The 23,820-nt window shown below is 54.4% G+C and overlaps 1 protein-coding gene across 1 annotated transcript in view; it reads right to left on the bottom strand.

The window, feature by feature from the left end:
* Positions 1-23,820, bottom strand: part of SYNPO2 (synaptopodin 2) — an 88,384-nt gene that overhangs the window by 63,673 nt on the left and 891 nt on the right. The gene's annotated exons all lie outside the window — the stretch shown is intronic.

Below are 23,820 nucleotides of genomic sequence, written 5' to 3'. Positions count from 1 at the left end.
ATCTCAGCTGACGCAATGGAACAGAAACCCACCCTCCCTGATAATGGCTCGCTGACGAGCCTGCTCACTGGAGCCCAGCTCAGCTTCGTGAACACTGGCCTGTGTCTCCGCTGTGGGCAGAGGCCTCGCCCGGCAGACACTTTGTCACAATCCAACGAAGGTGACAAACCTGGACACTGCCACTCACCTGTCTCACCCTGACCTCCCGGAGCGTGTCTGTGCGTGAGGGAGGCAGGCCCGCAGATGATTCCCACGCAGCGCGCACACGCCGCGAGGGAAACACCGGGCGTGGCGGAGAGCGGGCGGCAGGGGCGGCAGGGAGATGGCGACCCGGCCGTCGGAGGCCGGAGCTGCGCAGTCCCCTGGAGCCTGAGCTCTTGCTCTTGGGGTGAACTGAGGGCACGGTTCAGTCACTCGTGCAAACCAAGAAACCTCCACCTACATCTTTGGAAGCTCCAAAGAATTGGCCAGTTTATTATTTTTATGGCAAATATAAAATACACTCAACCAGCTTTTCTTTCTGTATGCATCCACCTACTCTCTTGTTGACATTATACAATTGACATATAACAAACACTGTACTAGTTTTAGGTGAACAAAATGAGTTCATATTAATAATGTATATAATGCAAAATGGTCTCCACAGAAAGGTAACATCCACCACCTCCCATATTTACAGTTTTTTCCTGTGATGAGAACTTATGAGAGCTGCTCTCCAAGCAACTTTGAAACATTCAATACAGTGCTGTTAACGCCAGTCACCATGTTGCCCAACTGTCCCCAGCACTCACTCAGCTGGCTTTATTTTTTGCTTTCTCTCCGTTCCCTCTTCCTTCCTTTTTCTTTCCCCATCCTCCCCTCCCTCCCTCTCCCTTCCTCCCTCCCTTCCTTTCTCCCTCTTTCTTTTTTCCTTACACGGCCAGGGACCAGGAACTTAAGTCCTAAGTGCCAGCAAAGAAACAATGAATAAAACAGACAGGGCTCCTTGCTCCCAGAGCGTCTCATCTTCTGTAGAAAACTGTGAATTAAACAAGAGCGTTCATTGCAACACTGTAATAATCGGACTGGCGCGACCACGCTGCTGTGCAGGGCGGCCCAGCTCCGAACCAGAACGACCCTCACCCGGTTTCGAGCAGCTTTGCGTCTCACTACGTGTGTGTCCACCTGTAGGTGTGTAACTGTGAAAACACACACAGTGAACGGCCTCCCAGGGTAACCGGGTTTACGCTTTTGGGTCAGTTTAATACATAGGCCAAACCTCTTCACCAGACATTTACAAAACCAGACATGAATAAACAAAAAGTCCCTTTCTGTATCTGTGTGGGGATGACCTGGGTTTTTTAAGCAAAGTCTAATCTTTCCAAAGAAATGTCACCGCAAACATTTGGATGTCCTTGGAACTGGTGTGGACTTTGAAGTCTCCAAGTATCAGTTCTGACCTAACAAGACTCGTGTCATCTGGTTTTTCTTGCTTGGAGAAGTGTTTTAAAACTGACTATAGAAGGGCAGATTTTAACTGTATTTCTCCCCACACGAACTTGTGTGGAGGTTGGCAGGCTTTCTCAAAGATCAACACTCCTGCCTTTGTCGAGGGCTGCTCCCTGCACTGTAATCACAGATGACTGCTCTCCAAATGCTTTTATAAGTTTTGATCCTGACCAATTAGCTAATAAACCCCTACATGGACTGATTAGTTCAGTGCAAACAAACCTCCTGCCACAAAACGTCGACACTTCTTAGAGGGGAACGCGCCTGCCACTGCGATCCGCCCTGATTTACTGCCCTCCTCGCCTCAGAGGATGGCGGGTGGCCAGGAGAGGACACCTCTGCTGCTTTGAAAGCACCTCTGGTTGCCTAGCAACCCGCCAGTCCCCGGAGCCAGGCACCAGGCCTCTGCAGCGCCCAACACCCGGCAGATGCCCCGACTGCCACATGGGGTGCAAGACGTTCTCACAAACGCTCGTTAAGTGAGGGAACACGGTTTATTCCTGTAATCAACCCCTGCACGTGCTTGACACAGCCCCTGAGAAAGGCAGAAACAGGGGACATGGTTAACATTTCCAGGTATTGCTACCTGGACGATTTCTAGGTGACACCAGTACAGCCCACGCGAGCAGTGTGCTTTTTCCCAAGACTGACAGCAGAGGTAACTTTCCCAAAATTCGAATTCTACCTACAGAATAAAGCCAAGCTGAGCGCAACTACAAACATATCAGTGGCGGCAACAGCCTGTGCAAACCCGCAGCCACCTGTGGACTATGGAACGCCCGCTGCTCTCCGAGGCTCCGTCGTGGCTGTGCCTTTGTCACGCTCAGGGAAGAACAAGCCCCGGGTCAGCGCCGCGAGCAGCACCTGGGGTCGGCGCGGTGCCCGGGACGCGCCACGGAGCAGGGGCGGCCTCTGTGCACGGAACCCCCGCAGGGCCACCACAGCGCCGTCAGCAGGACCTGCAGTTACAAACACATTTCTGGCCCTTCCTTTCTTCCAGCAGAGAGAGCGCATGTTTTCAAACCCCAAACACAGACTTCTCTCCTCTTTCTAGGGCAATTTCAGGCAAGCTCAGGGAGGCAGTGTGGTTGTGGGGCAAACCCTCTCTGACTCTGCTCCCACACTCCCTGGTCACAGAGCTTTGAAGCCTTCACTTCACTTCTGGGGGCCTCAGTTTCCTCACCTGTGAAAGGACCGGGTCAGAGAAGGTGATCTTTGGGGTCCTTTCCACTTGTGACAGCTCATGGCTTGCCAGTTAAGGAAAGCCTGGCAGTCGCTGGGAGTTAAAGAATGAGAGTAAAAATATCAGGGCTTTTTAAAACACGTGGCAGGAATTTCCCCGTGCCGCCCTGCCCACCACCTTCAGGAGTCGGTCGGGGCAAGGCTGGGCGTGGGACGAGGGGTGAGGCAGGAGCAGAGAGGCCTCCTACACCACGGTTTGAGTTTTGCCAAAAAGGCAGAGATGGTTCCAGAGAGAGCGCCACGATGCAGGCTGGCTGCTGCACCCCAAGTCTGCCTCTGAGAAGTGGGCTCCATCCTTGCAAGGGACAGACGGTCCGACAGGGGCCACCGTGGTGGCTCAGTGCTGCCTCATCACCCTCAGCTGATAGAGGCCAGGGGACGTGCTTGGTCCTTGGGGACAGAGCTTCAGAGGAGGGGACCATAGCTGACTTGTCAGAGTGGAGGATGCCCCCGCCCCCGCCCCAAGCACTTCCTGGCCGTGGCGCGTCCTCACAGCCCATGGTGGAGGCCACAGCCCGGGCCCCACCTCGTGTGGATTCAGAGCCGGGGGGCAACCTCCAAGGGCAGCCCGGGGCTCGCAGACTCCGTGTTGCGTGTGCGGTTTGGCCTGGACGGCAGCACTCCGAAGCTGCCCCTGCTGTGTGTGGCGGGGGGGACAGTGTTTCCCCCGAAGGTGTGAGGAACCTGGACACTGCAGCCCCTCAGCACGTCCCCAGACACGCTCTCCTTTTACTGAGAGGGCCTGCTTTGCGCAGTGAGTGGGACGCAGCATGGAAGGGTGCTGACAAGGCAGGCCAGGCCAGGGCGGCTGACCGCTACGCCGTGGTGGGAACCGCCTCGCTGCTCTTGGACTGGCCGAGTGCCGGCTGTCTGAGTCCCCCACACAGAGTGTGCTCCCTGGACACCCTTCCTCCGAGTGTGAAGTGTCAGGCCACACTATGTCCGTCTGCCCTTTACAGTACCTTCTGTTCACGGGCAACGGAAATCAAAAATGTCTGGAGCTGATGTGCTGGGAGAGGCTTCCTAAGCAAACGTGGTCCCCCCACCTTCGGGTGACCAGGTGGGTCCTACCTGGAGCAGAGCAGGGGGACCACAGCCCCACTTGCAGAGGGGACCACCTGCCATAGGCCCTGGAGCAAAGGCCAGCCCTGGCTGCTCTGGGACAGGGGCCATGCTGGAAGTGAGCTCCCTAGCCCACTGCACACAGACCAGTCCCAAGTTCCTCCCTCCCCTGGGGCCGGATTCGCCCGCACAGGGGCCGACAAGGCACCCCGGGGTTGGAGTACGTAAGAATGAACCTGTTGCCTTCCCTGCACACACCTGTGCCTTCCGCTACGGTCCCTGTCTCCAAGGGGGACACGCACACTCACTCGACAGCCCAGGTCGCCCCAACTGCTTTGTCTGTCCTCACCTCCCACCCGCACGGAGCAGCGGCCCCCACAGAATCTATCTCCTGCCTTTGGTGGCACTCAGCCCCTCTCTTCTCGCCCCGCGCCCTGACCCCACACGGCCACGCTGCTCCCCCGCCCTGCCAGCCTGCAGTCCCCAGCCCAGCAGTTCTCTCCCCAGGGGCACAGCATGTGAGTCCTCAAAGGGCAGGTGTTTTCGAGGGGCCCCCCAGCCTTTACACAAGTCCCACCTCCCTGGTGCCCTGAGGGCTCCTGCCCAGCTGCAGCCCTGTCCCCTCTGCACAGCTGCCCTCCTTCACCGGTCCTGGCAGCACCCAGGGCTTCGCTCAGAGGCTGCCACCACCCGTGCGTCCTGGGCCTGAGGCTGCCCCTGGACACTTCTGTGGCCCTGACAGACGTCCTCTCGTGTGTCCAGCTTCAGCTGGTGTAGCCACCTCCCAGGAGAAGTTCTGGCTCCTCCCTGTTCCTGGTGGCGTCCCGAAGCACCCCCTGCACGGATGACGCCCCACCTTCCACCCGCTGGGCCCTGCAGCTGCGGACGGCACTGCCAGGCCTCCCCTGGGCCTCCCCTGGGCCTCCCCTGGGCCTCCCCTGGGCCTCCCCAGGGCCTCATCTGACTCACGGTCAGCCCCCGACTGCCCTTTATCGACATCAGAAAAACTGATACTCAGAGGCGTGCATTTTTCCTCTTTTCATTTAATCACACTGGTGTACAAAAGTAGCCAAAACATGAGGGGAAAATGCCAACTGCCTGGAGTGCAAGGAGATTTCGGCCCAGAGCCCAACCCACTCCACCGCACGTGGCTGACAGGTACAAGCCCAGGACAGGCTGCCCAGTCCCTCCGGAGGACTCGGCTGTGTCCTGCCTTCCACTCCCTCCCTGCTCCTGACTCGGCCCCAGTGCAGGTCTTCAAGGAGCAAGACGTTTTGGTAAGTAGTCAGCACTGTTAAAGCCCTCACTGTGCGCACAAGGGTGAAGCAGAGCCTGCGGTTTTCAGGGAACGTGCCCACAGTGGGGACGCGGCGCCCAGCCTGCAAAGGTGCTTTGGTCTGACACGGCCGCTGGGCTCTCAGCAGGGTGCGCTGCTCTGTGCTGGCCTGGGCCCCTGCCTGTGCCGTCTGGCTGGGACAGCCTCAGTGTCTTCTGTGACCCTGTGGACTCGAGGCTCTGAAGTGACCGCGCACGGCCTCCGAAGGGCCTGAGGAGGGAGGGTGAGAGCCGTGCTCACACCGCCCAACAGATGAGTCACGTCTGTCCTGTCTTTTGGCACAAAGTCAAAAACAAAATCTCATTTCTGTGTTTGGATTGTCTTTTTTTTTTTAAGGAACAACTTATTTTCCTCTGCAAGTCAATTTCAAAAACGCCATCCCCAAAATGCCCTCTTAAAAAGGACCCTCTCGTCCCTCAAGGTCTAATTAGGAGCCGTCTCCTGACAATTTTATCTGCGGGCGTGGGCCATGACGCTGCTCTGCCAGTGAGTCAGAGCGCAGCTGTTCCCAGTTCGCAGCGATTCCCAGAGCGGCAGAGGGAAAAAGAAACAATTGCCTTTTAAGGGCATCAGACCTGTTTCTGGCCACAAACCCCTTTCTGTTCCCAGCTGAGCAAGCTCTTGGGGAAGGAGACCCTCCTACAGAGCACCCACTCTGCCGGAGGGCATCGCCCCCCCCCCGCCCCCCCCGCCCCTCGCCTCCTTGGTTGGTTGGTTAGCGTCACTCCTGGGCCATCACCTGTGGCCTGTAACCTGGGCACCCGGCACACAGGGGGCGGCAGGACAAAGGACACTTCTTTCTTCTACAAACAGGAAAGCATCTGGTCTCAGTTTGCAATTATATTCTGGCTACCTTGTTAAAGAAATGTGTTGTTAAAAGTAGAAAAATAAAAGGGAACTTGCAGCTTTTGGAAACTGATAAAACACGGACTTTGTATTGCAAAGAATCTGCACAGCAGGCCGAGTGGGGAAGCCCACAAGGGTGGCGTGTTGTGGTGCGCATGCCCCACCCCCACTCCTCCTGCCCATCGGCCACTGACAGGCCCCCTGCCTCCCCAAGGTGACTGACAGAGAGCAAACTGCAGGACGGGGGGCTGGGTAGGTGGCTGTTTCTCTACATTTTTCTGGTCACTGTATTGTCCTTACGTTATACCAAAATGTTTTTTTTTTTATCACTGATCTTCTTTTGTCAGCATCCTAGAATGAACTACAAAAATGCCCCTGGCACAGTGACCCTTGGACCAGTGAAACGCCTCCCTTAAAGGCACGGGCGCTTGGGGTCTCCCGGGAACACAGACTCGCTCCCACAGATGGAGACCGGGAACCCGCCCCCCGCCCCACCCCGCACGGATGCCCTCGGGGGGGGGGGAGGGGGGGTGCGCGGCAGAGAGCCAGGCGTGGGCTGGGGCTGGGTCTTTCCTGCTGACCTGACGACAAAGCTACAGCTGAAGAACTGAATGCTTAAAATACTCAACTCCCCACATCCGAATCTGAGGGGCTTTTGTTTGTTGTTACCCAAATTGCTTTAAACCTTTAAGATGATTAAAATACATTTTTTGAGACAGCATACATTCTCTGGAATTTAAGAACATCATTACGTAAGAATAATAAAAAGTTCATTGTAAAAAATGTATGTGGTAAAACATCTTAGGAAAAACTATAGTAACTTAAAAACTCAAGATCTTATAGAAAATATAAGTGTCTGTTTATTAGACCTTAGCATAAGTAAACGATTTCTCTAAGAAGACCCCAAAACATTAACTACAAAAGGGACACAAAAGATGTTTCACTGTATTTGGGGAGCTGCCCATCCCCGGAACCTTGGATGGCCTGGAAGGCAGCGGCTCGGGGAGGCTGCTCACCGCACACACGGCCGACACGCTCAGTACTGCACTGGGCAGCGTGAGGCGTGCAGCCACGCAGGAGCCTGTTCTGGGGCTACGGGTGGGCACCCAAAGGAGAAAGCACCAGTGTAGGGATAGCTGTCCAGCCTGGAGGTGAGAGAGACTCGGAGGACGGCCGCGAGGGGCACCATTCCGAGCAGACAGTGGGTGTCAGAGAGCCTAGCGCATCGAGGGCTGGAGAGGACGCAGAGCCCAGGTGCACAATGCCGGTGGGGCCGTCACATCAGGAGAGGGTTTGGACAGGGGCTGCATTTCCCCCTAAACCTGGCCATCCACCCACCACACAGAGCTACAGGAGCCCCATCCTGGGAGCAGCGGCACGCGTCCTAGCAGCACCAGATGTCCCCTTCCATGACAGCAAGGGGACATACTCCTCACCGAAGCCTTCCTCGTGGAGAGGAGCCTTCCTGTGGGCTGGGGAAATGGGGTGCGGTGCCCAAAGCCATTGCAGAGGCAGACTGACGGGCGTCTGTGCCCACCGACAGACAAGCACAGGCCCCAGAGGATGCTCCGAACCATCTCAGGTGGACCTCTGTCCTGCACAGACTCGCTGACACCTGCCTGTCCCAGTGAAGGGGTCACCCCAGCACAGAGCAGGACACCCTCTCAGCAGACTTTGTCTCTGCCGACCGCTGTTTTCCGGGACACACCATGCTCCTGGGGGCTCCGGGCCTGGGATGCCTCGTCCAGTTCGAGGTCTGCGCTGCCCCGAGGCCGCCGGGCAGCACCAGCTGCCTCATGACCTCAGGTGAGAATGCAGCGTCTGCTCCACTCCTTGAGTCCTGTCACCGCGTGCGACCGCTGCCCTGTGCCCTGCCCGGAAGGCCGGCCTCTCGAAGGTGAGGACACCGCCTGCTCTTTGCCTCTGGTGGCTGACGCTGACCCCCGAGCCCTGGAACCTCCAGGGGCAGGGTCTTTTATTCCTCGGAAGGAGCCTTGCGGACGCCCTTGGGCTAAGCCGACGGGGTGACCTGGGGTGGGAGCCCCGGGCAGCCTCAGGACGGGGCTGCTCACGGGAAGACCAAGTGATGGGCAGGTGGGACTCCCGGCCGACCCTCCGACCTCTGGGTGGGGCAGGGGCGGGGCGCAGACTGAGCGCTGAAAAGCTCTCACTGAGATTAATGGTGGGATCAAAGAGCTCCTGGTCTGGGGGAGGCATCCTTGTGCCAGGACAGTGCCACCCCCTTCCACAGGGACGGAGGGGACAGAGCTCCCGCCTTCGCCTGGCTGAGCTCTCCACCCGGCCGGCCATCTGCCCACTACCCGGTCTTTCACAGCCAAGTGGCGAGCGTTTCTCCGAGGCCTGTCAGCTGCTCTCACGCGGCGAGGGAGCCCCAGGAGGGACCTTCCACTCACGGGCGGCCAGTCAGCAGCACAGGCGGCTGCAGGTGTGTGGCGTCGGAAGAGGGTGGTCTCGTGGGACTGAGACTCTGCCCGGGGGGCCCGAGGCTGTCCCCGGTGGGCAGGGTCAGAACTGAGCTACATCTGTGACTTGTCCAGACTCTGCCACTGAGGTTTGGAAAAATGCTTGGTGGTGTCGGGAAAAACGCATTGGAATAGTGCTTTTCACAGAGCAAGTGGTGAATATGCCTACCTAATTAACATGCACACCAGAGGCTGATGCTGAAAACCAACATCCGTGGATTTAGGAGTCCACACACCTAGGACGTGTGGTTTATTCTACCCTGAAATCGCTGCCCTAATGGCTGTAGACGCAGGTTGGGAAATTACGTGGAAACAGAATTCTCACAACGAAGGTGAAGCCATAAATATCTAGCTAAACATTCTCCTTATTCACGATGCCCAAGATTATTCTGTAACTGCTGCATCTCAGTGTAACTGAATACTGAGCCTGGCCAACTTAAAACGCTAAAGTCTTATTTTTCCGATGTTGCTAGCATCGCTCAACTTATAAAATGGATGTCTTCACCGAATGCAGGACTTGGCATTGACTGGTAGCGTGCGAGCTTCAGGTGGACGTGTTCCATTACAAAGGCACCCTGAGGGCAAGAGCGGTCGGAATTTTCATAACTAGTTATTTGAACAGCCGTCACAGGAAGAAGGAGCAGATGGGTCGATATTCCATTGAAGGCAGAGTTTGAATCAACGTGTAGAAGTCACGCCAAGAAGATGTCACCTAAATTTCAGGAAAAGTTTTCTGTGGAGAATGGTGACAACAATGAACTGTTTTGATTTCACTGGGTCCCGAGACCAGAACTCTTCCCCAAAAGGCTGGCTGTGAAAAGAAGTCCTCCGTCAAGGGGTGGGTCGCATCAGATGAGACGCCTCCTTCGGGCCCAGGGTTTCGCGACCCTGCCACCACTCTCCCTACCTTCAGTGGTTGTCACTCTGCAGCCAATCTGATCTTGCACCTGGACTTCCCCCGTCGGCTGGTAGAACTTGTTCATTTGCGCCTGAACCTCCGGGGACATCTCCCTTCACCAAACCAGTCTGCGTTCTCACCACAGACACGTCTATCGTATGGAGTGAAAGAAAGCCCTCTGGACGGACACGGGACATGTGACAGTACGATTTTAGTTCTCGCCTTGTCCTGACTCCTAGAATCGATGATCTAAAGAGCTTGTGATCGTATCTCAACTCTTTCCACGGTGGTGAGACCGGGCAAGAGCTTCACGGAAAAGAGTTTTCCTTTGACTTTGACACAGAAAGTTCATGCGAACTATGGAGAAAGAATGTGAAGTGTTTAATGATATGGGAACATGCCAAAAAATGTTCACACATGCATGAAGCAAGGAAAAAGGAGCAGAGTGAAGGTGAAGAACCAGGCACAGAGGGCTTGCTCATATTTCCACTGCAGCCACGCAGAAGGGGACTAGACCGGACAGAAAGGTGAATGTGGTGGGGAACTCAGAGACTGACCCGCCTCCAGCTTGCGCCCGGAGTGTGCAGGCGGGGGGCACAGCGGTGCTGTACAGCGCATCCGTGTTAACGGGTAATCTAGAAAGTTCCGCAGGGCTCACACAGGCAGTTCCCCGTCACCCACTACCACAGAGCCACGGCCAGCGTGAAAAGACTGGAAATCTCCGGTAAGTCAAAACTCCATCCTCACACCCACTAGGTTTCATTAAACCAAAATGTTTCCATATCCCTCCTTCGTCCACGTCCCGGAATAGGCGGCACCCAGCAGTGCGAGGACGGAGGACAGACGTAGGAAACACAGACTAGAACCCTGGACACTCACCGAGGGTCTTTCCTGGGCAAGAAGCCGTCAGATAAAAGAAATATAAACTACTGCCTTAGTGTTTTCTTTGGGAAAACCCACACACACTTGCGGAAGTTGAGTAAATTAAGGGAGCACAAACGAGCACCCCCCTCCCCGGCAGGGCCCTGACAATGAGCCGCAGGTGTGGGCTGGACAAGGCACACTCGCATTTCGTCTGCAGAGGGGTGCGTGGGAACAGCGGGGCCCCCAAACTGGAAAGGCTTTGAGGGACAGGAATGAGCTGCACACCGCTACGTGCCTTCAACCCAGCCCGCTCCGGGCTGAGGCCCCACCCCCACTCCTCTGCCCTGGCATCGAGCTCCTAAACCGCTGGCTTTTCTAGGAAATCTGTTAAAACCCCCTAAAGCCACTGCCCCCAGCAAGCTCTCCTTTTTTCTTTTTCTTTTTTTCTTTCTTTTTCGGGGAAAGGAAGACACCAGTCTTCTGTTTCCCCAAACAATCAGCAGGAACTGACAATTCTTAAAAACAGGTATCTCCCAGCCCTGTGGGGTGGCTCAGTTAGCTAGAGCGCTGTCCCAACACGCCAAGATTAAGGGTTTGGTCCCTGGTCAGGGCACACACGAGTCAACCAGTGACGCATCAGTAGCTGGGACCACACACGGATGTTTCTCTCCGAAATCAATGGAGGAGGGAGACCACGTACGTACATTCATGCACCTGAAGTTAATCCAGTGACTTCTAGGCATCTGCAGCCACTGTGAAAACGAAGTCCCCAGAGCAACACTCCTCATTTAGACAAAAGCAAATTAGGGGACAGAGGGAAAAACGAAGTCCCAGCACGGAGAAGGAGCAGCCCAGGAGCCGAGTGACCCGCCGGTGTCCCTCCCGCCACCCTGGCCTGTGGAGGGACTGTTGCGGAGGAAGCCTCTGAGCCTGCCAGTCAGAAGGCAGACTGGGGACTGGAGAGGGAGCGATGGGGCGGGGCCTCGGTCACAAGGTCCCACCCAGGGGAGGGGCCGGGAGCCCAGTGACCCTCTGTGAGCTGCCCTGTCACCTCACTCGTGACTATTTCATGGTTGTTTTTTTTAAGTTGGAATTGAATGTTAAGTGTGACTGCAAGTTGGCGTGTGTGTGGAGAGGAGTCTTCTAGGCATTCATCGAAATGTCGACCTGCCATTTCTGGGTGGTATGGTTTTTGCTTTCGTTTATCCTTCTTGGTCCTGTTCAACTGTTTTTACAATGACAATGTGCTATTTTCTACGAGCCAAAAATAAGAGCCATTTTCAATTCTAGCTATTTTACTGTTTTTGCAAAAATAACCCCCTTAATCCATTTGTGGGACTGAGCTGCGACCTGGCTCAGAATCCTGCATTTTGGGATGTGAAACTCCGAGGGTGTCCGACCTCCCGGCACCACTGGGCTGTGCTGGGAGGAGAAGGGTTGTCTTGGCCACACATCCAATACACAAACTCTATCGAAAGCTGATGAGCAAAAGAAAGGTTTTGAGTAAATGTGCGACTTTGTGTTCAGCGCATTCATTTGCAGCCGCCCTGGGCTGTGCCCACCCATGGGCCACACGGGCTGGATGCCCCTCACGCCCAAGTCCACGGAGGACTCCGGTTTTCTGGGACACGTCTCCCCCACGGAGAGGAGTCCACGGAAAAGGTGATGAATAGAAAAGACATTCCGTCGTACCCATCCAACTGGAAAGCTTCCTGGCAGTGATGGCAAGGTCAGGGTGAGTGGTCTCACTCTGCGGACGGTCCCCACCCACTGCCTCTGTGGGGTCTCGGGTAGGGCAAGGAGAACGAGACCAAAACGCTATAAATCACATTGGATCCAGAACTTGAGTAAAGAAGTTAGATTCATAAAAACATAGCATTGCGCCCTGGCTGGTGTAGCTCAGTGGATTGAGCGTGGGCCTGCGAACCACATGATTGCGGTTCGATTCCCAGTCAGGGCACCTGCCTGGGTTGCAGGCCAGTTCCGAGCAGGGGACTCACGAGAGGCAACCATATATTGATGTTTCTCTCCTTCTCTTCCCCTCTAAAAATAAATAAATAAAATATTTAAAAAAACATACCATTGCTTTATATCCACAAAGTCTTCATGAAACTTTAAGAAGCGTATTGATTACCCTGGCAAACGGGGACTGAGGGCAACCTTTGCCCTGGCCCCAGGGTCTGGCAGAGGTCTGGCAGGGTTGCACACTGGGAGCAAGGACGTCCCCCTTGCACTGCCCCAGGCCCACCCTACATCCAACCACTCTCCTGCCACCCCCTTCCCAGCCCTGAAACCCAGTCCTCTTCCAGCTCGCTGGCCTTGACTCAGACGATGAACTCGACTCAGGTCTTCATCCCCAAAGGCATCAAGGAAGTTCATGAACATCTGCAAACAATGGGTACTTGTCCCTGGTGGAATGTAAGTTTATCACTCGCTGAACTAAAAACAGGCATTGTTTACTCATCGAGCCCTTAAAACATAATCATCTTACTGCTCATCTGCCAGATGCCTGGGGGAAACACAGAGCTGGACGCCCTGTTAGGGGAAGGCCACAGGGGCCTGAGGGGCCGGAGCCATTCCCACAGAGGAGGAGGGGGCCAGCGGCGGCTGCTGGCCCTGGGAAGCTGGAGAGGGCCTCCGAGCCCTGAAGTGGAGTTCCTGTGAGCGGAGTGCTGGCCTGCCGGAACGCACTCCTGGGAAAAATCTCAGAGGGGCAGAGTAACTCCCCATGCAAGCTCGCCCCTGTCCCGATTCTCCACACACACACACACACACACACACACACACACACCCCACCACCCCCCCTCCTGCAGATAAAGCAACATCAAGTTCAGGGAAGAGAGGCAGGAACACAACTAGGCAGGGAGGGAGGGAGGAGGGAGGAGGGAGGATGGGCAGAGGGCAGTGAAGCCAGAGGAGGAGCTTCCTATTCCCGCCAGAGAAGCGGAGGACCCCTGGGGCCGTTAGAAGTGACAAGGATCAGAGAGAAGGGGATGTCCTCAGGGGTCCTTCACAGCGTGTGTCTATACCCAGCCCTGTGCCTGGCAGAAGATGCTGCATCTGGCACCTGGGAGGTGGGTAGGGGGGCGCCCCCGGCTGATGGCAGCTGTGCCTCATGAGCCTATCCCGACCAGCCTTTCCCTCGGGCGGGCGGGCACCCCGAGGCGGAGGGCCCCGCAGGACTGCTGCGGCGGGTCTTCCTGCAGCAGCTGGGAACTGCGGTGCCACATTTACACAGCTCCTTTGGGCACCAGCCATGCTGAGCACCAGCCGCTGGGCCATGTTACATTTCCCACCACAGAAGTAAAAACGAAGGTGACCCCTGTGGTTGCGTCTGACTCCCAAGGCCTTTCACACATCTCATTTTCCACTGAGCTTGACCTTGATGGGTGAAAATAACTCACCGTGGCCCAAAGAGTTAGAAACGCCAGGAGTTCAGTGCATTCTCACTCACTCACTCACAAAAAGCAGCCTTATATAGTAATGACATCCAATTTTGGAAGTCAAGTGTGTGGGGGTGGAGTGGCAGGGAGGAAGCTCTGCAGCCTCTCCTTCCTGGAAGGCCTGGCACCCGGCCCCCCTCCCTGCTCGGAGGTCAGCATCCTGCCTCCTCCACTGACCAGCGACGGTTGATCCTGTCTTTTACTTTTCAAAGCACCCTGAACGATTCCTTCTCTGTGACGGTTCCCACATGCTGCCGTTCTCCCAGACAGCAGGGCCACACTCCAGAACCGCACAAGGCTGCTTGGCGGTGGGGGAGGGGGCACCCGGGGCCACAGGAGGCCTCCCCTGCTGAGAGAGCTGGCCTTGGCAGGCAGCTCACGGGAGAGGGGACAGCCCTTCCACTCCCACTCACAGCTCAAATAAAGTGACAAGAACCACAAAGGTGACAGCAATTACTTTTTACACCCTTGACTGTCCAGGGTCAAGGAGTTTAAGTCACTTGGGTGTGCTACAGGCACGATACGGTGGAGACATTGAAAATAGGCGGTGACCGGGGTGAAGGGGTGGGGGTGGGGTAATGGGTGAAAGGGGGAAGGGTTTTCAGGACCGTGTGTAAAGGCCACATGGACAAGGACAAAGCCGGGTAGGACGAGGGTGGGAGGTGGCGATGGCTGGCGTGGGGGAGTGGTGGGGGGGGGAAGTGGAGCCGAGTGTACTTGAACAACAATTTAAAAAGAAAAAAAATCAAACTCTTCTTTCCTCTGACACCAGGGTCAAAATAAACGGGATCTATGTGTCAAATTCTCCGGGACACACCTTAAATTCTTCTTCTCTCACTGGGAGATCCAATTTCAGAGGAAGAAGAAAGATTAACAGCCTTTTAAACCGAAGTTCTACAGAAAAGGCAGTGGTAATTATTTACTTAAAATATAGTGCTCTACGGACTGGCCAGGAGGCTGTGCGCCCCGGGAAGCCGACATGGGTGGAGAGAGGGAGGCGGCGGCTCCTGGCAGTTCCCAGGGAGCCGTCTGTCCCTGGCGTCCTGGACGGGCCGGGCCCCGGGCCAGTCCCACATAGGATTTTGCAGAGGGTTTTGAACAGAGGAGGAGATGCTGGGAGAACTGTGTGAGGTCCCGAGGTGCCTACTTTGAAGGACTGAGGCGCCCTTGTCCTGTGTACTATGTGTCTTGTATCTTCAATAAATGTCTCTCCTTTTTGTATTCCATGGCTGGATACTTTATGGAGAGACTTTGGGGTGTGTGTGTGTGTGTGTGTGTGTTTATCAGCAAGTATTTTTGAAGATGCAAACCAAAAGCCAGCAGGAAACTGGCGGCGACGAGACCAGAACGACCTGATGGAGCCGGAGGGCGTTTTCTGCGGACTCGGACAGAGGAACGCGTGTTTCTGGCACGCCCGGCCCGGCCGATGGTGTGTGCTGGGTGCCACTCCGACCCTGAAGCCGAGGAAGCAAGAGACCGGAGGCAAGTGCTCAGAACAAATGGATCCTCTACCCTGAAAAAATGGATGTGTTTCGAGGTGCACAGGAGCGCGGTCACTGCTGAGGCAGCTGCTTTAAGTCCAGGGCGCGGTTAGGAAGCGCTCACAGAAAACGCACTGGGCGCCCAGCTGCAGGTACGCTCAGCGAAGGACACTGCAGGTGCCATCGACGCAGCGAGTCCCACAGAAACCCACCCGGAAGACGAGCCAGTGTCTTCGGCACACGAAGGGGGGGAGGGCGGCGGCACAGGGAGAGGCCAGGAGAAGCTCCTGGGACCCAGGTGCGGGCACCAGCAGGGCTGGCGGCGCCCCTGCTGCAAAGCGTGGCGGGGCTGTGGGGAGCTTCCCAGTCCCCTAACGATGGCCGAATGTCACTGACCTGCGGGCCTCTGCCGGGATGGCGGCGTGCTCTTGGTCACAGGTTACCCAGCACATGTTCCAGAGTGACCAACACAATGTGCCCCAAACAATTACCTGCTTTGGAAGCAACTCAGAAAAGAGAAAAGAGATGAATGAAACAAGGTTTGGAAGAATTGCTGAAAATGCTTCTATCATGATGTGATTTTTCTACTTGAAAATTGTTTGTGTGTTAGTCTTTAAAATGTCACATCTGCACATATAACTAGAAAGAAAATTTCTAACCACTTTTCACATCTTTCAAACAAAGAGCATTAGTGGGGTTTTAACACTAAAACACGAACATGTGACCCATCCAATCAGCAGCAAGTGTGGACTTCGGGGAGACGGACGTCGACCCATCAGACCCCAGCGAGCGTCCGTGCCCAGTTAGTCAGCGTCAGGACGGCGACCCACGGTGAGTGGCTCCCCGCGTCAGTGCAGCCTGCCTACACGAACCTCTGAGAAGAGCTGTCTCCTCAGCCTCCAGGGCCGAGTGCTGAAATAAGTCACTCTGCCACATGGGGTCACACCAAGATGTTCAGAGTCACAAAGTCTGTCAGTCACACTGCTCTCACTAAAATTAAAAAAATACTTGTGGTCAGTGAGAGTAAAAAGACTGTGTGCTGTCCAAGTAAAATAAGAATTTGTTTTGGAACTATGGCCCATTTCACCTTTCTCTCGTTCTCCCCTTTTGATGTGTGGCAGAGCAGACGCAAACCACCAGCACAGCCGCGCATCCCGTCTGCCCCAGTTATCACACTCTGTGTGCGTTACTGCTCCGGACTCGACACCACTTTACATTAGTGAAGACACAGGGAGAGCCAGAGCCGAAGCTCAGGGGACACAGACACCTGCCCGCTGTGGTCTGTTTCGCCCCTGCCCCTCACCTGCTGCTCCAACACCACCAGGCCCACAGCACCGTGCGCAGGCGCGGCGTGGAGGTTTGCGTGGGGCACAAACCCCGGAGCCCGGCTCTCTGGCACGTGGCCCTGACTCCCTGGGACTGGGGCAGGTGGCAGACCACTCTGGGTCTGTGTGACGAGGCCCCACACAGGGCTGAGGTCACAGGGGTCTCCCAGCGCACCTGCCTGGTTTGGGTGGGGGTGGTAAATGGTAACGGAAAAGCACGATAAAAAGGAAGAGTGCCTGGCACCCAGTGGACATTGTATGAGTCTCCTGAGCAACACTGTCACCACAGGGTCCTCTTAAAGGCGATGAGATGTCTGGGGGCAATGACGATCTTGACTGTTACTCCTGATTTCTTCGGAGACAAGTAACCTGTGTCCCAACAAGGGACACTCAGGCCAGGCAAGTTCTGGCCACAGAGAACGAGGAAGGGGGTAGAGGGCAGCGTGTCACCTGGGCAGGGCTGGGTACAGCACTGACGTTCACTCTGCCCAGGGAAGCCGGCCAGCCGGCCAGTTCCCGTGAGGCCCTGCCCCCGGGAAAGGTGGGGTGACGAAGACCTGAGGCCCACAGGTGGGGATCCAGCTCTTCCTTACACTCTCAAGAACCACAGTCTCTCCCTCACAATGGCCCCAACGGTAAATCCACCTGAAACTCACTGGACAGATACACTTGTTCAGGAAAAACACACCCAGATCCCTAGAACAAAGGGACTGAACCTGAGACCGCCAGGGAGCCGCCCCAGGCCAGGGTCTTTGCAATGATGGCAACCAGTTTTTTGAGCATCTGGCCACCTCTGCTTTTCAGTAGAAAAAGGATGGTGGATAACTCAGCGAGAACGAGGCACCTAGGGCAACCCAACACCATCAGTGTGTTCTCACTAGGGTGGTCCAACAGTGGAACGTCCCCTGGAGAGCGACGTCGGTTTGTGACTGCCACCCGCTTCCCTTCACGAACTCCTCCTGGCCTCGGGCTCCAGCATGAGCCTGTGGGAGCAGACACAGTGAACAACTTAGAGCCCACGCAGGTTTCCAGTTCTTTTAAAGTGAACTGGGTCCCTTTCCAGTCTCGTCTCCTGTTGGCCTTGAGCTTGGAACGGGGTCGCCTTGGCCGTCTAAAGGGGAGGCTGCCAGACACGGCTGTAAGGCCTGCACTCGGTGAGCTCCTGCTTCGCATAAACCCTATGCCACAGTCACTGCAATCGCCAGCGTCGCTAAGCGATGACTGGTCCCCCTACCAGGCAGATGTAGAGGGGACAGGGTGACCCTGTGACAGGGAAGGATCAAGTTGACTTTGGATTGATTCACAGAATTTTGTTTTTGCAAATTAGTTATGAAGCGTCAGTGTTTCTAATCTATAAGCTGAGAGTAATAAAACTTTGCTCACCCAGCTGGTATCAGAAGGATGGCACGTATTAACACGCTCAGATGACCAAAGGTGCGCACACATGAAGCATTTTTAGTTAGATGCATACATTTGCTCGTATTCCTGATCGCTTATTTTGGAAGCTAATCTTCTTTTTTTCCTAAAGATTTTATTTATTTATTTATCTTCAGAGAGAAACATCAATGTATGGTTGCCTTTCGTGGGTCCCCTGCTGGGAGTTGGCCTGCAGGGAACCGGCCTGCAACCCAGGCATGTGCTCGGACTGGGAATCGAACTGCGATCCTCTGGTTGCTAATCCTCCTCTTAAAACTATTACCATGAAGAGCACACGAATGTTATCTACTTAGGGACAACGTATAGCTCACAGTGACACTGCATATGGACGTTCAGAACCTGCAATTTGATTTTCTTAAAAGCAACCACCACCTCATCAGAGCTCTTCCTTCCAGGCGCAAGCCCAGGCCAAGTGAAAGCGAACAGCCACGTGACAGCCGGTTCGCATTCGAGAGAAGAAAAGGAAGAGAGAGTTTATGTTTCTTATTAAGTCCCCAGCTGGACCGTGACTCTACCTAGAACCACAGCCAATAGGGTCGTCCACGGGAGTCACGTGGGCGGGCGGCACATTTTCAGAGCTAACACAGAGGGCACCCAGTCCGTGTGATCACAGGGACCTGGCGATGGAGCCGTTTTTCCTGAGAAGTGTCAAACTCAACTGTGAACGCGCAACTGCTTTATTTCTTCCAATAACCGCTTCCAACCACGATCAAGTCAGCCTGCCCTAATCATACACAGGTCGGGCCCCATGGGTTTCTGGTGGCTTTTGGTTATTACGGCAGTCGGGTCCAGTCCCAGCTTCCACCCTCTGTGGAGCTCTAAGCTCTCTCCCTCAGCTGAGGCCCTGGGGTGGGGCACGGGGCCAAGGGTGTGGTCTGCTTGTTCCCACAGGGAACAGGGCTCTTCCCCACGCCTCCCCTTCCTTCCGGGCCCCAGGAGCTCCTTGCAATGGCAGCTTGCTCCTGCCAGCACCTGGCTGAGAGAATGGCCTCGGGGGAAAGGGTGACTGCGTGAAGGCTTAAGTCCAGCCCCTGTCTAGGACAGCCCTGCATCCAGGGAAAAAGCAAGGAGCCTTGCCTATCCGTGGGCATGGGGCTGTCCGGCCTCCAGGTGTGCTTCTGTCTCTTTCCTGGCCTCCCCGTGTCCTTCTCCAGTTACACCCTGCCCCTCTCCTTCCCGCTGTTCCAATAGGCCATCAGCTGCCCCGACAAAAAGGGCACCCCCTGAGGCAACCCGGCTTCACGATGCCCATTCCTGAGCATCCTGGCACCCACCCCCGCCCTCCCCCCCCACCTGGCTCAGCTTCAGAAAGGGGAAGTCCTCCCGGCACTCGTCATGGCCCATTCGCACTGGAGGACTGGGCTCAGCTCTCCTCTCTGCGTCCTCCCCTTGCATCCCGGGACAGGAGTAACAGGACCCCGCACGGTCGGACGCCCCAGGGGACAGGTCTGGCCTCCGCTTTCTGCAGCAGTGTCCCGGCCCCGGCCACACGTCAGCAACCTTCGGAGGCCCAGGGCCCCCTGACTGATGAAATCTGGGTTCGGTGAAGGCCACGGTGCTTTTTGTAAACTCCCTTCCCAGGACCACCCTTACCTGCCTGACCCTCTGGGCACTGTTTCCCCCACCACAGCGGGGAAGTCAGCTCTGCAACCAGACCCAGATCCGCCACAGTGCGACCTTCAGCAGGTACCAGCACTTCGGTGCCTGGGTTTCCTCATCTCTAAAGTTGGGACGGCTTTCGTCACACTGCTTAGGTTTGGGGGATCCTTTGCAGAGGTTGTATCTGCAGAGAACTTGGCGCATGTGCCCGGCCCCTGACAGGGGCCGATAAAGGCAGCTGTGTGCGTCCAGGCAAGGCCAAGTGCACGCCATCATCTGCCCTCCCACTGCCTCTCACCAGGGAGCTGTCTGCAAGCTCGCTCCCCAGAGAAAGGCCGTGCAGCACGTCTGCTTGGGGACTCGGCGCGTGCGCACGGACCCCGAGCACACCTGTGCTGAGGGTTTTTAGAGAGTCCGTGCCTGGACAGAGTGAAAAACTGAGTGACCTGCAATATTTTCCAGTAAAGGTGCTACCACGTTGCATCCGCAGGGAGGAGCAGTCATCCTCAAACACACACGACCAAACCCACCGAGAAGCTTCCCCCGGAAAACGTTCTGGAGTTGTGTTGCGTGACACATTTTAGAAACCTCACTGACGACCCGAAGGGGTAGGAATTACAATACTGAATGTGCTCTGCCTAAATAACACACTTTTACTCAAAGTTTTAAAGGGAGAACATGCAGCCGTTGACAGGAATCATTAAACCCACTTTTGTCTCACACTATGTGTGACTGTACTTTGTCATTTCAATAGTAAGAAACAATTATTTGAAACTCTGAGTGAAAACGCAGTAGAAGAATAAGACCAGAGTGCCGTATAACTCTGGCTGAAAGCTTGCATTTCTAAACATTAAAGCACGTCAAGGATAAACAGTCCACACATTTCTTTATTCATTATTTTCAAAACATGAGCTATTTCTAAATTGTTCAGAGATCTGTTTGTAACACAGACATTCTCCCCACTTCTTTATGGAAAGGTTTTTCACAGAGACTTGCCAAGAGCACGTCCGGAGACAGAGCCATGTAAGCACATGTTCCCAAAGAGACAGTCTGTGATGGAGAAACGCTGGCACGCGCCTGTGAGGACGTCCACACACACACACACACACACACACACGGCGTTGCTGGGTGGCACCGGCTCTGGGGACCATCCCCAGGAGATCGCTCTGCGGAGTGATGTCCTACACTCCTCTGTGAAAATATCTGCCTCCCGTCAGGTGAATTTAGAGCACACATTAAAAGATGAATAAACATTTTAAAACCAGGGTCAGATTACTAATTAGTTGGGCCTTTTTAATATTCAAGTTATGCTTAGAAAAAAAAACAGAATTTTATGGCCTTGAGTCTCAAAGTTAGTGTCAAGTTATTGATATTAAGATTTCTGTTTGTCATCTTTAGAAGTTGGGGTTTGCCTACAGGTTAGTCAGCCAGCCTAACAGTAAAAATGTCTGAACACCTCTCAACGGTAAACAGACATGTCACTACAAAGATATTTATTGGACATTTAAAGCTATTCAATTTCTAATCATTTGCAATAACAGTTTTTCTCTGGCTATTTCAGCTCGCCAGGTTCTCATTCTGTACAAAATTGTAGAAATCTGAACACCGGTCATTTTACAACAAGCCACGCTGTTGTCTAGAGAACCTGGCAGCATTCGCAGTTGAAGGGGCAGATTCAAGTGCCGTCTGGAATTTGCTCTTCTTGGAAACACGTTTTCTTCAATCCCCTGTGAATTGTTTGCAGGTTCTTCAGAACTACGAGCATTCCGTTTGCCAGTAACCCTCCCCTCCAGGTGGAGGTAACTGGCCTGGTCAGTCACTGCCAGTCCCAGGGAGGGCAGCGAGTCTGTGCCTGAACGACCTTGAACTCAGCAGGAAGCCATCAATGGAACCAAGTGGACGCAATGTTTTACGTGAAAACCAGTGACCCAGAGGAGGCTGTGCCTTGATGACACAGAGTGACAAGCACTTTACTCCAAGGATCTCCACAGCGAGGTTACGCCAGTACGAAGAGTTAAACACTCTAGGTTGGGAGCAAGGAAGGCACAGACAAAAAGACAGATTCTAACACTGGTCACACGAGGCTCACAGAACTTGGTGAGGACCTCGAAAGCGTGAACTGAAGGGCACACTAAGTGAAACCAAGCACAACTGACAGGGAGACAACAGGAGAGCAGATGAGGCTGAGAATCGAATCCATGGTCTGGAACATAAGGAAGCAGAAACAAGCAACCAGAACCAGGAGGAGGAGGGACCCAAGAAAACAAGGACGATGTCAGCCGCCTGTGGGACAACTGCAAGGGGTTCAACATTCATATCATAGGGGTGCAAGGAAGAGCAAGAAACTGGACATCTGTCTGAAAAAATAATGAAAGAAAACTTCCCTCGCTTGTTGAAGGAAACAGCCATGCAAGTACAGAAAGCACAGAGTCCCAAAGAAGATGAATGCAAACAGGCCACTCAGGACACATCCTAATTAAAATGCCAGTGGTTAACGATAAAGAGAGAACCTTACAAGCAGCAAGTGAAAAGAAGTGAGTTACCTGCAGGGGAGTTTCCATCAGACTGTCAGCTGATTTCTCCAAAGAAACTTTGCAGGCTAGAAGGGACTGGCAAGAAATATGCAAAGCCATGAAAAGCAGGGACCTACAGCCAAGATTGCTCTACCCAGAAAAGATAACACTTAGAATTGAAGGGCAGATAAAGATCTTCCCAGACAAGAAAAAAACTAAAGGAGTTCATCATCACAAAACCATTATTATATGAAGTGTTAGAGGGACTTGTTTAAGAAAAATAAGATCAAAACCATGAACAATAAAACTGCAAAAAATATGTGTCTACCAACAACTGAATCTAAAAAACAAGCTCAGCCAACAAGAACGGAGACAGAACCCTGGATGTGGAGAGTGTTTTGATGGTGGCCAGGTGGGAGGGGTGAGAGGGAATGGGTGAAGAGCAGAGGGGACGAAGACGTACACACAGGTGGTCACAGAACAGCCCTGGGGACGTGCGGGAAAGGGAGCAGCCAAAGACCCACACACGGACCCGTGCACTCGAGTGATGGTGGGGGGATTGCCTGAGGGAGTGGGGGTGCTGGGTGTAGGGGAGGAAATTGGGACACCTGTAATAGCATGATCAACAAAATACAATTTTAGAAAGAAGTGGGACGGCCATGGGACTTTAGAAACTATCCTCTTTAGAAGGCTCTCCAGTGATGTTTGACATCTGGCAAAAGGCAAACGACAGTCTCTCTCTCCCTCTCACACACACACGAGTCAGGAAGGGCCTGCGTAAGCTACATCAGAGCTGGGACGAGACCCCGGATCCCCATCCCTGGAGCCAGCCAACTGCTATTCCAGGCCCCAGACAAGCCCAGGCTCATGACCGCTCGGTTACTGAACTGGGCGTTACCGCCGGGCGGGAGGCTGCCTGCCACTGTGCCCTAGAGAAGGGCGAAGACACGGCTCCCGTACCCTCGGGTCTCCCTGCCAGAGCCCGCCCGAGACCCACTGCCTGACCTCTCAGGGGCCTTTCCCACCTAAAACGAGGGTCGACTGGAGATCTCGGAGAAACGTTCAGTTCTAAAAACCCTGCCTTTCGTCTCCTGCTGTATGCTCCAGTCTCGGAGTTTGAATTTTCGCTAGGTGGCAGGGTTCTGCCGTCACAGTAAAAAGGGACAGTCTGATGGAAGCCTGGCGGCAGGCCACTTCAGAGAAACCCTCGTTCCCCCACAGGGAACACTTTTTAAAAAGCCAGGAGGGAAGAATAACTACAAAGCCCAGGGGTCACGTATTTCATAAAGATCCAGGTCCATTTAACATAAATATAAAACCAGGAAAGAATCAAACACGTTCTTGCATGTACCTCCGGGACTGAGTGCTAACATCAGACAAAAGCCTGCTCATCCTCATGCGCTTTAAGATTCATTCCAGCCGGGTCATCGCAGAGGGATTGTAAGCAGACCCCCCTTGGGTAAACTGGCAGCTTCTCAAGCTGAGCAGCAAGTGAGCCAACGGCAGCCGAGACCCCTGAGCACTGAAAATCACTGTTCGGGGCGTTTCAAAGTTGCCTGAGTCGCTTTTCAGCAGATTTTGAGTGTCTCTGAATTTATTCTGAGCGCTTACCCAGATGCGTACGCATGAATGGAACAGAATGCTTGGATTTTTGCCCTTATTTGTCAAACCCTAAATGAATATTCTTTCAATCAGATTCTGTGGCTTCATCACACTTTAAAAGTCACTGCCCAAAGTCGGCCTTCCCAGGAATGCTGCCTTGTAAATGCCAGTCCCAACACCTCCTGAGACCCCACAGAGCAG

The sequence above is a fragment of the Sturnira hondurensis genome, unplaced genomic scaffold (assembly GCF_014824575.4).
Source record: "Sturnira hondurensis isolate 20B ecotype Veracruz unplaced genomic scaffold, ASM1482457v3 Scaffold0022766, whole genome shotgun sequence".
NCBI classification, from domain to species: domain Eukaryota; kingdom Metazoa; phylum Chordata; class Mammalia; order Chiroptera; family Phyllostomidae; genus Sturnira; species Sturnira hondurensis.
Note: the sequence above shows the minus strand (reverse complement) of the source record. Positions and strands in the feature narration are given on the sequence as shown.